Source organism: Canis lupus, chromosome 3 (assembly GCF_003254725.2).
Source record: "Canis lupus dingo isolate Sandy chromosome 3, ASM325472v2, whole genome shotgun sequence".
Taxonomy (NCBI): domain Eukaryota; kingdom Metazoa; phylum Chordata; class Mammalia; order Carnivora; family Canidae; genus Canis; species Canis lupus.
In genome coordinates, this window is record NC_064245.1 from 45,879,891 (window position 1) to 45,896,615 (window position 16,725).

Here is a 16,725-nt window from a genome sequence, read left to right on the forward strand (position 1 = left end):
GTATGGTACCTCAAAAGATGACCATGTCCTACTCCCCAGAACCTATGAGTATGTTTCAGTGCAAAAGGAAACTAAGGTTACAGATGGGAGTTAAGGTTGCTAACCACCTAACCTTAACATAAGGCGATCATCATGGGCCACCTGATTCAGTCCTGTGTAATTACAAGGGCCAGTCCTTACAAGTGGAAGGTGGAGGCAGAAGAAAAAAGCCAGGAAAAGATGTGAGGGCAGATCAAGGCTACAGTGATGGCATGTGAGGAACACAACAATGTGCCCTTCCTGGATATGAAGATGGAAGAAAGGACCATGAGCCAGGGAACATGGGCAGCCTCTATAAGTTGGAAATGGAAAGGAAACAGATGCTCCCCTGGAGACCCCAGAATAGAACATAGCCCTTTCAGCATCTTAATTTTAGGCCAATGAGACCTGTAGTAGACTCATGTCCTCCAGAAATGTAAGATAATAAATCTGTGCTGTCTCAAGCCACTTAACATGTATGGTAGTTTGTTTGTTTGTTTGTTTGTTTTGGTAGTTTGTTATATCAGCAACAGAAAACTAATAAAATTGCATAATGTGAAATAGGGAACATACCTAGGGAAATTGGAAAGCAAATTCTACACCTTTGGAAGGAACCAGGGTCTAGGAAGGGATTTGTTCCTACTGATCTAATCTCCACCTTGAAAGAGGTAAGGGGACTAGAGAAACCCATCATGGAAGAGAGAGTCTGGCAAACATCAACTCAGATTGGGCCCAGAACTGAAATGCCCTTCCCCGCCCTGACCCTCCTTTTTCTCAGTCCTCCAATAAAAACTTCTTATCTCAACCTGTTCCTCTACATCATGCTCTGGTTGGTTGAGATATATATAGTATTTATGTATATGTTTCTATGTATAAATACAGAAGTATTATTTTCTGTTGTTAAAAAGTCCTATATATATACACACACACACACACACACACACACACACACACACACATATTTATAGTTACAGAATCAAGCCTTGTTAGCCATCTCATTTCTTGAGCATTGAAATATGCCATTTCTGGTGTTCATCAGCATTGCCTTTGGCTATTTCTACATGATATAAAATGGTCTGGTCAGTTCATTGTGGGGGGAAACACCAAACTGGGCATCTTGCCATATCTCTTAAAGACAAAACTCTATCAGATAGTCCCAGTTTTGTGTGGGAATGACACTACCTGATAATTTGCTCCCAGTACTTTTGCAGAAGGACACCTGAATTACATGTTTCCTACTTTTATTACCCTCCATGACTGTTGGAATAAACAATGTATATAATTTTCAAACTTTCAATTTTATAGTAATATTTTTCTATATAAAAGAACATATGGATACTTCCATGGATGTATGTAGCTAATTCCATTCTTATTTCAGAAGTCTATACATAAATCCATATAATCCTAAAATTAACTATAAACTGGAGACTTTTAGGCTGTATTCTTCTAGACATGGAATTTTTGTTGATTTTTATTTTCCCTTTTGAATGTATTACGAGACCTTTTTTAAATTTACAGATTCTTATCCATTCATTCATGAGAGACACAGAGAGAGAGTCAGAGACATAGGCAGAGGGAGAAACAGATGCCTTGCAGGGAGCCCGATGTGGGACTTGATCCCAGGACCCCGGGATCATGACCTGAGCCGAAGGCAGATGCTCAACCACTGAGCCACACAAGTTCCTCTATGGAACTTTTTTTTTTTTTTTTTTAAAGATTTACTTACGAGAGAGAGAGAGAGAGAGAGAGAAAGAGAGAAAGAGAGAGAGAGAATGCACACACAGGCGACCAAGTGCTGAGGGAGGGGCAGAGGGAGAGAAAAAGAATCTCCTGCAGACTCCATGCTGAGTACAGAGGCCAACATGGGGCTCAGTCCCAGGACTCTGAGATCACAACCTGAGCTGAAATCAAGAACCAGATGCTTAACTGACTGAGCCTATAGGATTTTTTAACAACAGAAAATAATACTTCTGTATTTATACATAGTAACATATACATAAATACTAAATACATAATCCTTTCCCCCCTTTAAATATGAAGTATTTATTAAAACCCATCACTTTCACATTTGTATCATAGTACTGGCCACTCTATACATTTTTCAATGATATTATATAAATGGAAAATTGTCAAAGGATCACCTATGGTCCACTAAAAGTCCCCACACCACTCATAAAGCCAGAACAACTAGTTTATAAAGTAGAAGAGCACTGAACTAAATGAGAGAAAGCAACTAATGGGCGGTGACTATCAGCTTTTTCCTGGAATCATCATAATCTCATGTCTACAATCAAGCAATAAATTTTTCATTATGCATTTTTGCAGAACCTGGTAATTGAGCAGTTGAAAGTCTGATTTTGGTAAATATATCTTTCAAAATCATCAGCAAATTCTCTGGTCTGATTGAAGGAAGGGAAGACAAACCCTCACACATTTATTTACTCTCCATAAGCTAGGTATCTTGAAGGGATCAGGGTAAAATCCCCTTACCTACATGGATGAATGTGATTTCACAGGAGTAACTGTTAGTATCTTGGGCCCAACCACAGCAGAAGTCCGATGGGGCTCTAATTGTACTCTCAGGGACAAAGCCTTCTCCTTCTCAAAAGGCATTCTCTGACTTTAGTCACATGAACATCAGGCTCTAATTGTGACTAAAAGCCTAAACTTCACACTTACGACAGACTCCTTCATGTTCATGGAAAGATTAGATCAGAATGAATACAGAAAAAAAAAAATGGCTCGGGGTAATAAAGCAAGTGTATCTAATTAGCATTAGTGTGGTGATCAAGTAAAGCAGTTCACTGTATTAAGTTACTCTGCTTGTAGCTTCATTTCTGGTGCTAAAAGAAGTAGGCTTGAAATCCCTTCACATTAAGCCTGCGATAGCTCTGTACGTATTCTCTGTGCTTAAAACAGACTAAGGTGCTTTAATTCAGGAACCCTTCATTAGCGATTAGGGAGTAATGCTCTTTACAGAAAAGTACAACCCCTTTAGGAATCCTATTGAGAATGCCTTAGATGGGAGGCTCAGTAGTTGAGCATCTGCCTTTGGCTCAGGTCATGATCTCAAGGGTCTTGGGATCAAGTCTCACATTGGGCTCCCTGCAGGGAGCCTGCTTCTTCCTCTGCCTATGTCTCTGCCTCTCTCTGTGTGTCTCTCATGAGTAAATGGAGAAAATCTTAAAAACAGAAAAAAAAAAAAAGAATGCCTAAGAAGGTCTCCCATTACTCTGAGAGACCACCTATTTTCTTTATCAAAAAGAAGACTGTTTACATCAGAGCCATACGTACCAGCCATGAGACACAAACATGAAGCCAGGTTTGGATCCTCCTCTCACTTAAATATGCTGTTAGGAGTCCTGAAATTATTTTGATCAGCAAGAGTCTAAGAAGCTTTCCTACAACACTGAGATATTACTATAAACCAGGAAGAAACCCAAAATTAGGGTCTTGAAGTATGTACACACACACACACACACACACACACACACACACACACTGCTATCCACTCACACCCAGTCACTCACTCAAACAATCTTCTGCTCACCAAAATAAAAGTTCAAATCAAAACCCAGCACTGACAAATTCAGCTTTTGGCCTGTTATGTTCAAAATCTGTTGCATCATGTAAATAAATGTGCCCAAAACAACCACCACCACAACACAAATTCCTGAAACAACAATGATCCTATTTAAAGATGCTGCTTGAATTTTAATGTCTTTCATTTCAAACCAAAAATAGTAAGTTTGATGACATGAATAGAAAATAAAGCCTTCCTCAAGCCCTTCTAGGATATGACCCGTTAAAGCACAGAATGAAAATAGTTGAAAGGCGCTTTAAAAACCAAGAGGCAGATGTTCAGGTAAAAGCAAAGCCAGGAGATTGTATATTTTAATAAAGCTATTATATGTGCAGCCCCAAATCAGGAGTGGCATAGAGGCTAGGGTATGTCTAAACCATCACCACCTGTTTGCCCTGAAAAATCAATTAAAGTCACACTTTCAGAGTACTCCCCTTCTAACCAATAAAACTTAGCCAGCTTCATCGAGAGAATTGAGTCTCTCAGAGGGAATGTACTTGAAACCTGAATCCTCAGTCTCACATTCCTGCCCTGCTTGCATTCGTAGAAACTAACCACAGTAAATCTAGCCTTCAGGGGTAATGGTAGAAATGAGAGGAAGAAAGAGACCAAAGAGAGAGAGAGAGAGAAAGAGAGAATGAGAGAAATCCTTATTTCTACTGGCTTCATCCTGAGAATCATACTTCTTCTTTTGGTGAATTCCAGTAATTTCTTCAAAGGCTTTTTTTCCCCTCTTTTCTTTTTTTTCTCCTACAGAATTCTGTGCTACATTTTCTGTGCAACAGAAGAGATCCAACTTTGCAAGTTGAAAGCAAGGGCAGGAAAGCCATCCCAAGTGTTTTAGTAATTAAACGAATATGCATAATGAACCATATGCCCAAAGGGCCTGTTCTTCATGTGGGCCAGATTTTTGTTTGAATTTTTAATTTTTATATACAGATGAAACATTCAGTGTAATCTACCAACAGTGTGAGAGAACATGCAATAAGAAAAAAGTGCGAGGGACAGTCCACGTAGGAACAGAACAGGAGACACTAGAGAAATTCTGCTCTGAAGATGGTGATTCAAATGTGTTTTTTCCCCTCTAGCAATTGTTCTTGTCATCTGCTCAGAGTCTTCAGGAGACACATATAACGAAGACACTGACAGCTTTATACAGTATGAGTAAAATACAGTGCCGTCAGCCGAAAAGTGTGAAAATCCCATGGGACAAACAAGGATTTCTTAAAAAAAAAAAATCTTTCTACACCCATCATTCAGACTACCATCTTGAATTACAGGGAATCCTCCCAAGTCTCTTTCAGAAGCTACATAAATATTATATTGTAGGCTCTAAGCCACATATATTAGTGATTTGAACTGATCTAAGAGGAATTCTTAACTCTCGATGCAACCGTGCATGGGGGTAGAAAATGCTCAGGATGAAATGCAAGCATGTCCTCTTCACCTCACAACAATAAACTCTACAAATTTAAGGATTCAATATGCTTACTCAAATATCCCCAGTATTTCCTAAACTAGTCATGAAAGAACTGGCAAAAGCTTCCTTTAAGCTTTTCAGTGTCATTTTGAAAACATGGAGTTATAATCAAAGCAACAGAACAGATATAGAGTCTGAGAAAATTCCTATATCAGCTCCTGGACACACAGGATGGAAGCAGCATTCTCTAATGCAGAAGAGAGCTTTTTAAAAATGTGTTTGCACTACATTTGAAATTTACAGTGATGGTCTGGACAAAGTCATCAGGTCCTTCAGATGGGTCAATCTTGTAAATGCCTAGTTCAGGATAAACATTTCAGAATAGTGTGTGTGTGTGTGTGTGTGTGTGTGTGTGTGTGTGTGTGTGTGTTGGGGGTTGGGTGCAGCACAGAGGAAATGCTAAAGTTCACTATCTTCCACGTTTTTAACTGAAATAACCCAAATGCAAGACGTCAACACCAGGCCTTATGGCGCTGAGAAAAGATTACAAAAACAACTCTGATCAAAAAATCAACGTGAAGCCTTAGACTCTTTTCAGCCCCCATTTTGAACAGAGATATGCTGTCATTTTCATAATGTAAACACCAGAAATGGAATGCAAAGCATTTAGAGAGCAAGTAATAATGGAGCTGTAAATAACATCTCTCATTGCTTTCACTCTTAATTCAGAGTTTATGCCTTTGACAATGGCTAGGTTACTTGATCTAGTGGTCTCAGTGGAAAGCCAGATAAACTTCAACTGCAGGCAGAAGACAAAAATTGACAAGGAGCGTCACCTTTTCTGACTGTTTAAATCCTTTAAGGAAGTGTCGGAGCAATTAGAGAGGGAGTGTAATCTTTGCAGAGTGCATTAACACTCTCCGACCTCCCAGACAATAGATCAGACCTCAGACACATAATGCTTCCCTAAGGCTTTTTAGCCAGCATATTTGATCTCTTAGTTACTCTATGTGTTACTATAGGTATCATCCACATAGAAGGCATTATTCATGAGTACTACTGTCCACTAGGTCTGACATCGGACTGTGATCAAGCAAAAGCAGGAAAATCACCTTAATCCTCTGTGTATTTCCTGTATCTTTAAGATGGAGAAGAGGGGAGGGAGGGAGTCTGGACTTCTAGAAATAGTCTTTCACAATTCTATTATTTTTTAAAGCTACAGAGTCTGTTCTGTAAAAGTGAGTGACAGTAGTCCCCCCTTATCTGTGGGGGATACCTTCTAAGACCCCCTGTGGATACTGAACCCACACATTGTACAGAGCCATATATGTGTGTGTATATATATATATACACACACACATACACAATGTATACACACACACACACACACTCTCAATGTTTTCCCCGTACATACACACACATAATGTTTTCCCCATGCATACATACCCATGATAAAATTTAATTGATAAGTGAGGCACAGCAAGAGATTACGACAGAGACTAATAACTAGTAGCGAAACAGAACAATTATAACAACACGCTATAAGAGAAGTTATGTGAATGTGGCCTCTCTCTCAAAATGTCTTTTTATAGGTCCTCACCCTTGCTCTTGTGCTGATGGAAGATGATAAAACACCTACGTGGTGAGATGAAGGGAGGTGAATGATGTGGCACTGTGACGTAGTGCTAGGCTACGATATATCACACAGAGGATCATCTGCTCCTGGACTGCGGTTGACATTGGGTTAACTAAAACCAAGGAAAGCAAAGTTGCGGATAAGGGGAGACTACAGTAGTTGCATTAATATGGATAGGTCATTAGATGAGGATGGGCTGCGGGAAGGGAGACAATCTCTAAAACATTTGATTCTTTTTGTCTATAAAATGAACGTCATAATAGACTCACTGAGAAAGACACTCTGTGTGATAAACAGTACTGTAATATGCAAAAGAAAGCTTGGGGTGGGATCAAATAAACTCCTTGTGCTTCAAGCTTTTAAATCTTCATCTGTCCTACAGGTTACATGTCAGGGCACACTGGTCAGGCAATAACCTATTTCCTGATGAACACATCCTGTTCCAACTGCTAATCTCACAGTGGAAGCTTGGCTTTTACCATTTATTATAAACATTTTCAAGAACTGCTTACCACGATATATTTTTTAATGGATTAGATTTTGGTCTGCTGCTAACAGAGCAGAGAACTGAATATTCTTTATACGAAGACAGCAAAATAGGTTTTCTGAGAGTCTGACTTACTTTCCACTTTTCTCCCTCATGAGTAATTGGAATAGCAATTGAAACAGAATATAAGAAGGCTAGGTTTCTTTTCTGTTCTTTTTTTCTTTAGCTCCCTCTTCCATTATAAGAAATTCTGTATCCAAGCTTATGGTATACAAGACCTTATTGGTTTTGAACTTTATCACAAGACTTAGTGAAACGGTCAGAGGAGAGACAAAGGCCAAAATTCTCATAATTTGCTCAAGACTACCACAGCTGTCTATTGATGACACTCACCATCTAAAGCCTATAGCATTTAAAGCAAAAATAATTACATTTTCTTAGAATCAAGGCAGTTCTCCCTTGAAAATGTGTACTGCAAAGGTTTTTCAAATGAGACTGCACGGAAAGAGGAGAGCTGCATATTAGTTTTATGTTTCAGCAAATCACTTTGGAGTTAGCATTTTTAAACTCAAACTTAAGAAAAAAAAATAGCAGATGAAAATATATACCCACCCACAGAAGCAATTTCAGAACTTTTGAACCTTAACTAGCAATACAGACAGATCTACTGAATGCTTTAACTTTGCTCCAACAAAGCCTAAAATCCAAAATGGAATAATGAAAGTAGCTGGAAAAAATGTTACCATATCTACCTACGTATCTTCTACTATTTTAAAAGGAATTGTTTAGGTTATGTTTTTAATCCACAAGTAAAATAACTTCCAAGGATTTTGTGATTCCACTAGGATTACACCTAACCATGAACAATTAGCTAAGGAATGAAATGCCCTCCTGAACAAACTGGATTTAACACTCTGATGAAAAGGTGTATCTATGTACAGATATACACACAGCATCAGTCTAAACAATTTACTACTCAATAGCAAAGGACTTTATGAACCTGACCAATGGTATAGGCATAAAATCTAAGTTAATAAAAGCAAAAATAAAAGGGGGGGGGGACAGGCTTAAAATGGTTGTCCTTTGAAATCTGTACCAGCTTCACAACAATCCAGATCTCATTCTTTGTGTGTAAAGATGAACATGCCATAGGATATCTGAGTAAATTATCATAAAAAGAGATTACACAATGCCAAAACTTGAGTTTTTTTAAACTAATATAATAATTTCTGCTTGTAGATGATTGTATTAAATTAAAAATAAATTGCTGAAATTAAAATCCCAAGAAGCAATCCACAGAAATTTACCTTGGACTTTTTTCATTTATGAGTTTCTATCGCCACCTGCAGGTCTATCTTTAAGTAAACCCAAACTATGGTCAGGCTTTTGGGCATTCTTTCTTTCTTTTCCTCTTTTCCTTTCTTCTCTTCTTCCTTCTCCTCTTCCTCTCTTATTGTGTGGTTATCTGTGTACACCCATGTGTGTGCACTAAGTTTCCAAGATATCAATTATTTATCTTTTGAAAACATATACATCACTAAACATGTAAAAATCACCAATGAAATACAAAATTAAATGTTCTGAAAGAGGTGTAGGGGACAGTGGCTATAGGTAACCAATTTTTTTTAAGATTTTATTTATTTATTCATGAAAGACACTAAGAGAGGCAGAGACAGAGGCAGAGGCAGAGGGAGAAGCAAGCTCCATGCAGGGAGGCCCATGTGGGACTCAATCCTGTGACTGTGGGATCATGCCCTGTGCTGAAAGCAGATGCTCAATTGCTGAGCCACACAGGTGTCCCCAGGCAGCCAATTTTTTTTAACAATGTGTGCAAAGCACACAATAGTTGTACAGCATAATAAGCGTACTTACTGCCACTGACTCATATACTTAAAAATGGCAAAATATGGCATATTTTATGTTATGTATATTTCACTATAATTTTAAAAATTGGGGTAAGAAATAAAATCTATATAAACATAGAAAGTAACATTGTTTTATGATTAAAAATCAATGTATATCCGCTGTAGAAAATTTTGAAAAAAATTAATAAACATGTAAAATAAAATTCATCCGTTATTCAAAAAAAAAAAAAAAGCAAAGCACACATCACATTCTCCAATTTTCCAAAGTAAAGCTCTGATGGGAAGCTAGCCCCTAGTAATTTCCTTACCAGAATGGTGAGGACTTCAATGATATCCAAGGAAAGCAGTCTTCACTAAGGAACAGTTTACAAAAAAGTTTATAATTGCATGTACCTGGCTTATAGCAGAGAAGAAATATACCAGAGAAGAAAATATCAGCAAATTCCTACTTAGGATTCTGTTGCTCTTTAAACAAAAGACAAGCTTTAGATAGTATTTTACTAAGTGTTACTATAACCCAATAAAGAACAGGTTTTAAGAGAAGAAGTTAAAGCTTAAAACAAAAGCACAGGTCATCATCACCACCATCATCATCATGTTAATGTCTTTGTCACTATCACCATATAATCTGCATTAGAAAGAGACATTACTTGGGGCGCCTGGCTGGCTCAGTTGGTTAAGTGACCAACTCTTGATATCAGTTTAAGTCAAGATCTCAGGGTCTTGGAATCCACCGCAAGGCCCTTCCTCTGCCCCTGTGCTGCTGGAGTGAGTCTGTTTGGTATTCTCTCTCTCCCTCTGTCTCTACTCCTCCCCCTCCACCATAAGTATGTTCTCTCTCTCTCTCTCTCTCTCTCTCTCTCTCTCTCGGATAAATCAGAGAAGAGAAGAGAAGAGAAGAGAAGAGAAGAGAAGAGAAGAGAAGAGAAGAGAAGAGAAGAGAAGAGAAGAGAAAAGAAAAAGAAGAGAAGGATTCATCACCTGTAAGAGAAGGATCAGCCAGATGCATATGAAGTAACTATACAGACTTTTGCTCCTTCAGGGCATATTACTCTTCTGAGTAGCTGGTCTGCAGACATACACAGTATTTTTCAGATATAAGACTTTTGGGGAAAATGTTTTTTTAATTTTTAATAACATAATTCATGGCTACTGTGTAGATATAGTTCATACTCACAAACCAAAACCATAATTGCAAAGCTTATGACCACAAACATCACATATTAGACAAGTGGTATAGGGGTTGAGCAGCATCCTCTGTTCTAAAAAGCCAGGAGGCCTGTGAAAATCACTTTACTGAAAGACCTTCTGATTTAACATTCTATAGCTCCATAGTTTTCCAGACTTAGAACAGTAGCCATGAGGGTCTTGTTTTCAACACCAAGTAAGCTAAGAAGTGTATTTCTTTCTTCATTTTTTTTTCTCTTGACAAAATGAAACATCTTTAACAGTGACTTGAAACAAGAACTTAAAAAAGCTTGCTCAGAAAAAGTCACTTTAAAGGACCACCCCCCCCAAAAAAAAATTGTGGATTTGGGCTATAAGAAAATCCCAGTGATATTAAAAGTCAGTAAACATTATACAGAAACCACCACTTCAATGACGACCTATTGAATTGTATTTTAATTGTCTTCACATCTTTCGTAATAAAAGTGAGAGCTAGAATATCAGGCCACTGAAAATCCAATCTACTCCCACCAAATTAGCTGTTATTTAAAAAGCCAATGACACAACACCAAGAGAAAGCAAAACACACCCTCCTAAATCATAAATCAGATGGTGAAAAGTACAATACAGCACAGTAAACTCTAACCAGACCACAAAGAAGGTTTCTCTCCATAAACATCAGATCAGGCAGCTAGAATGATTACCAGGCTTTCCTGTAACTGTCACCTGTGGTGGGTCTAATTACAGGCTACAGGCTAAGGCAACCATGCCCATACTACATGTTGCAATAAAAGGGCCATCAGTTCGCCAAGCCCAGCCAGACAACAGAGAGCACACGCCACCTGATGAGGAGCCCCAAAGATCAGCCAGAGAGACTAATAAAAATGACAGCTTAAAAACAAATGACAAAGCTTGAACCACACATACACACACACACACACACACACACACGCACACACGCACACACAAATGGCAGTATGAAATTAGCCAGAAATACAAGTGCTGAGCATGGCTTCTTCAACAGGTCTGGATCAAAGCAGGGAACCAGTTATAACTGTTTTCACACACACAGGTGATTTTTCTCCTTCTTCTCTTTTATTTCTAGATAGTCTGTTTCATTTTTGCATCAGACAAAATGTTTGCACAACCAGGTGTCACATATAGAAACAGATGGGAGGGGGGGTAAGCACTCATCTCTGTAAGAATCAAAAATAAAATCCCCCTAATTCAGGGGCTGTTGATCTGGGTTAAAGATTTGCCAGCTTCCTTCCTCTTCCCCCCTCTTCTCCAACTGCTGGCTGCATTTGCCCTCTTGCTGGAGATTAGCACCACTCGCTGGATGGACAGCATCAAGAGAAAGCTAGAAAAATGTATGTTAGACAAGATTATGATGAAACTATTAGGCTGTCTATGGATTTTATCCTCTGATGGGGCCATAGGCTGTCACAGTCAGAGGAGGAGTTAGAATAAAAGGAAAGCAGTATCTGATAACAGATGATTTGTACTAGTTTTAGCATTCTTCCAAGAAGCATCAATTAGAAGCCTGTTGTGTACCCAACACATAAGCCATAAGGATATAGGCAAAGGTCAAAGATGAGGTCTTTGCCATTCTGTAGCCCACAATGTCCTAAAACAATCCTTCCAACATATGGCTATGCTACACTGAATAATTCTTTAGTTTTTCACATTAACATAAATTAATAGGCCACAGAAATAAAATTCCTCCATTTTTGATGTGAAGAATTAATTTATTAGGTCAAACATGAAGAGTACTTTCATAGCTTTAAAGGCAGAACCACACGCTTTGGCATTTGGTGGTGCTAGGCACATGAATCAGCCCTAGAAATAGTTGACTAGTGAACACAAATGATGTGGCATATGATACAATGATTTGCATTTCTACCCTGTCCTGGAACAAGTCTTCCACAAGTCCTCATACAACATTCTCTGTGATGAAGCAGCAACTATGTGCATGTATGTGTCTGCACCTGCTCTAGTGAGGCCTCTCTCTGAGTTAGAAGAACAGCATACCTACCAATAGTCATATCACATAATAATCCCTACCCACATTTGTAGCCTATTTCACATTTTTAAAATATTCCCATGCATATTATCTAATTTGATCTCCAAAGGACAAATTTAATTTTCCTTAGGGTGGATGCTAATCATTTAATGGCACTGCTTTGATTTCAAATATAAGAGGAGAGCAGAGGAGAGAAGCAGGGGGTGGGCAACAAGAGAAATGGGGAGGAATGCTGGGGAGAGGCTAGGAGAAGTGGTATATAAATAAGGAGGAGGAGGAGGAGAAAGAGGGAAAGAGGGATGAGAGAAGGGAGATGGGAAAAGAGTGGGGGGTAGATAGGAGACTGGTGAGAGTTTAGCATGACAGATTCATCTCTGCACTTCATTATCTAATAGTGCATAAGACACTGGACAGACAATGGTTGTAGAAAGTGAGTGTAAAAAGAATGGGGCAAGCTTGAAGAGAGTATTGGCTGGGTCAAGGGGTGACAGGGGTTTCCAATCTCCAGATCTCTTCTCTAAGATTTAAGATCCTAAACTCAGGGACCAAGTTCAAATTAACAGTAGGGTATCTCTGGACAGTAGAGAGAACTAGACTGAATTCACTGGAATTTGCAAAAGACAATGGCTCACCACCAGCAAACTCACAGAAGGCAGAAGATGTGTGTGTGTGTGTGAGTACTTCCCAACAGAAAGTGTAGGGGAGACAGTAGATAGTGACAAAAGTGTTCCCATATAGAGCTGGCACCTATCATACAAAATCTAGAGCTAACCATTCACTTGTTATCTAAGGGGGCCATGTGAAGGTTGGTAATGTATGCTGTTTCAGGAATTAAGAAAAAAATGAAGATCTAATGCTTACTAGTCAAAATTCAGATGCTACAAAATACCAACCACTTTCAGTCAGCTTAGCTACAATTCTGAAAGTGCGATTCAATTATAAAGTTGAAAATATAAATATGAAAATATGCTAGAATCGTTAAGAGTGTCCTTTCAAATTTTCAACAGATAATCTTTTAATGCAATTACTGTAATTTTATTAAATGGCATAATTAGTTAATGCCTGAGAAGTTGTCAATAGAAGGTGCAATTATGTTGTAAAAATTATAATCACAATGTGCAATGATGGATTGTTCTGATGAAAAAAAATGCCGAGAAAACCCTTAAAAATATTTTTGAAAGAGTATTATGTAGTCCTCTGGGAAAAGGAAGATTTGGGGATTCATCTTCTAAATGATAAATAAAACAATGAATTGGCAAATATTTTAAGCATTTTATATAATATATTTACACGTTGTGCACACAGGTATATATGGATGCACTTAAAATGTCAAAAAATATCACCTCCTACAGATAAAATGGTTATTGGAACTGGATTTTTTTTCAGCTTTAGAGAAATACCGTTAATCTTGAACTCCAACTGTGCAAACACCTACTGAATAGGCAGTGATGTCTGTTTCGCACATACAACGAACTTCTGCTGGATATGGAAACAGCCACCAAATGTTTAATCAAATGCAGGTGCATCTAGTTGTGAATAAATTGATGATAGAACTTAAAGTAGTAAATCTTTTTGACACAGTTAATACATAAATATCAAAAGCATCAAAAAGACATGGACCAGCACTATTTTAATAGTCTTATTTTAAAACAAAATTCCCATTATAGCTGTTATTTGTAGCAAAGTAAATTCAATCTGAACATTCTTTAGACCACAGAATGGATCATGGGCAGAGCAATCCTCAAGATCTCGTATGAAATGCTAACTAGGCTGTTCTCACAAAATGTTCCAGGGAGAAGCTTCCTATTTCCCAAATATCTTTGCTTCTTGATCTATGTGTGTGTGTGTGTGTGTGTGTGTGTGTGCGTCTGTCTGTCTGTGTGTGTCTGTGTTTAAGCACATATGTGGCATGTGGGTTGGAAGGGTCCATCCTATTACTGTTACTGTTGTTTTTACATTTGATGTGAAATTGTTTCACATTGCTCAACATTCCAGGATCTCTACAAGCTAAGAATTTCATGTATGTTAAATATGGGATATCACTAAGAAAGTAGGGAACTGTATTCTTAACCTTATTGGAGAAGGGGAGGTTGATTGATGTTTTAAATTATGTATCATATTGCAGGCCCAGTCGACTCTGAAGAAGAAATTCTTCATTTTCTGACACTCAAAAAATTGAGGAAAAAAGTCACAGATGTTAAAATCATAGCTTTATGAAGATACCCATTGATATACGGTAGATTTAGATTACTTTTTAACATCAAATGTCCAAGTAAAAATTTAATAAAATAAGGAATCCATCAATGCCCCACAGACTTGCCTCCCTTGAAGCAATAGGTGTGTGCCTGAAAGACTGGTGGGAAATTGAAAAAAAAAAATGCAACCCTTTTTTACAGCATTAGGAGACCTTTGCTATTTAAAATAATCTTCTGATGATGCCATCTGTCAAGTAAATGCTTTTTTGTCATAAGAAAAAAAAAATAATGCACTTATGCCATAATGTAACCTTAGGTCTTTTCATAGACAATATTGGGGTTTGTAAAATACATGTACCCAACAGGAAAACAAAACAAACAAATAAAAACCCCATATAAATGATTGGTTCCACAGCAGAAACATCACAAAGCAGAATTACCTTTTGAGAACAAATTCAATTCATCCTAATATTAAATAATGTATTTGTACCAAAACAGGGAGATAGACAGTAGAGAACCCCTACTCCTCCATACACACTAGAAATACAAGTCTATCTCTCTGGATAACTGTTGTCTTAAGACATTTTGAAGGAATGCATTAATGTAGATAAATGTGCTTGTCTCTACTCATATCCCTTATTTTGAACAACCTGGAATTCTCAAAAAAAAAAAAAATCTGGCAAAAGTATAGATTCCATCCATGGCCCTTTCATGTAGTTGTTTTCAGCCTTCATACTCTCCTTGAAAGCCCTTTTCCATCATATAAGAGCTTTCCTTGCAAAGTGGGTAAAAATAACTCAGTCTCGAATTTGGGGGCTCAGCCTGGAACCAGCCACTGAGATTTTCCAGACCATCAAGCCAGAATCCAAGGATGTCATGTGCATGTGATTCCCAGGGTCTGGGCTGTTCCCCAGAGATGGTACAGACATTTCCACGTTTCGCCTCTTTAAATCTGGCTCCATCTCTTGTGAATATAATGACCATGACTGAGAATTATTCCTACTCCAATGATGAGGGTTCCCCCCGCTCAAAACATCTTAGAAAAGGCTTAAGTCCCATTAATTACATCCAAATACATATCTGAAATGACCAATGTCATCCCCAGAGTCATTATCATCTATTTAAATACTAGGACCACAGTCACTGCATTCTGAATATCAGTGAGAGGTAGTACAGTTCAATGGTTAAACACATGGACTCTGAAGCCTGATGGTCTGGGTTAATATCCCAGCTGTGGCTCTTAAAAGCATATGAGCTCTGACACTCTATTTAACCTCTACGGGTTCATTTTTCTCATCTGCACAAAGAAGGTAATAACCAGTACCTACATCAGCAGGTATTGGTGAGAATTAGATGAGTTAACATTTGCAAGATGCTTCGGACAGCGCCTGACACACAGTAAGCACTGAAATATGAGCTGTTAAAGACCCCTAGAGGTGAAAGTCTGGGTCTGAGAATGGCCATGTGCAGGTCTATGAAACACCATGTGCAATTACAAATCCATTCACAGACAAATACCCAGATGTGCTTCTTCTAGGCATGATTTCTAGTTACCCTTGGCCTCGGTCAGTAAACTGACATCTCATATTAATTTGTTTTTCCATTGGAAAAGTTAACAAGATGATTTTGGGGGGCAGAAAAGAGAAAATATATACACATTTAATTTATAAGAAGGAAAGCTCGAAAATGCAACACAGTAGAATATCTAGAAAACCTGGATGAAAGATTCAAAAGACAAAATGAGCAAAACTTTCAAAAGTCATCCTAACAAAAAGGTAATTGAGCCTGTAGAAGCATGATTTGGAATGGCTTGACCACTCTGCAGAAGTCCAAATTTATGTTCTTATGACAAATTAAGCTGTATAGGGAACATTCAAGTAGCACATGTCTGTGAAGTAAAGACAACTTTCTTCTCTGAGTATTGGGAATACAGCCACCCGTGTAAGTGGAGAGGGGATTAATCAATCCCAGGGTGGAGAGGTTTACTCCTGGACAGTCTAGTAAGATAAATCCTCACAGGTCTGTCCACCCACTTCTGACCAGACACCATGTGGACTTATATCTTTATAGGCCGCTTGTCTTGAACCCTGCTTTCAACAAGATATGACATACTCGTATACACACCCATCGGAATCCTTAGAAAATATATGCTTTGCTTTCCTAAAGTCTTAAAATTAACAGCCAGAATATACTAAACATGATCCTGCAGTGTTCATGCTTTGTATCATCTGAAAATAGAGACACTGACATCATGTTAATAGGCGATTTTATGTTATCTGACAAAACATAAGAAAAGAAAAAAATATTCCTATAGTTTTGCCCTTAGCTGGC

General features: G+C 38.1%; 1 protein-coding gene across 11 annotated transcripts in view; it reads right to left on the reverse strand.

Annotated features, from left to right (window-relative positions):
- MCTP2 (multiple C2 and transmembrane domain containing 2) overlaps positions 1–16,725 on the reverse strand; it is a 245,083-nt gene that overhangs the window by 64,143 nt on the left and 164,215 nt on the right. The window lies entirely within an intron of this gene.